We start from the raw sequence: 579 nt of genomic DNA, 5'->3' as shown, positions 1-579 counted from the left end.
AGCCAGGATGGTCTCGATCTCCTGACCTCGTGATCCGCCCGCCTCGGCCTCCCAAAGTGCTGGGATTACAGGCTTGAGCCACCGCGCCCGGCCAACCACATTTTTTTTTTTTTTGAGACAGGGCCTCGCTCTGTCACTCAGGCTGGAGTGCAGTGGTGTGATCATGGATCATTGCAGCCTCGACCTCTAAACCCTAAGCCATCCTCCCACATCAATTTCCTGAGTAGCTGGAACTACAAGCGGGCACATTGCACCTGGCTAACTTTTTTTAAAACATTTTTTGTAGAGATGAGGTCTCACTGTGTTGCCTAGGCTGGTCTCAAACTCCTGGGCTCAACCAATCCGTCTCTCCTCAGCCTTCCAAAATGCTGGGATTACTAGCAATTCTTCAGATAGGCCTTCCCTAACAACTATGTCCAAAATAACAGGCAACTCAACCTCTTGACCTGTCTGATTTTTCTCTATACTTTTATCTTTTGAGACAGAGTCTCACTCTTTCGCCCAGGCTGGAGTGCAGTAGCTTGATCTTGGCTCACTGCAACCTCCACCTACTGGGTTCAAGCAATTCTCCAACTTCAG

The sequence above is a fragment of the Colobus angolensis genome, unplaced genomic scaffold, assembly GCF_000951035.1.
Source record: "Colobus angolensis palliatus isolate OR3802 unplaced genomic scaffold, Cang.pa_1.0 Scaffold89, whole genome shotgun sequence".
In the NCBI taxonomy this organism is placed as follows: domain Eukaryota; kingdom Metazoa; phylum Chordata; class Mammalia; order Primates; family Cercopithecidae; genus Colobus; species Colobus angolensis.
This window is presented reverse-complemented; position numbering follows the sequence as displayed.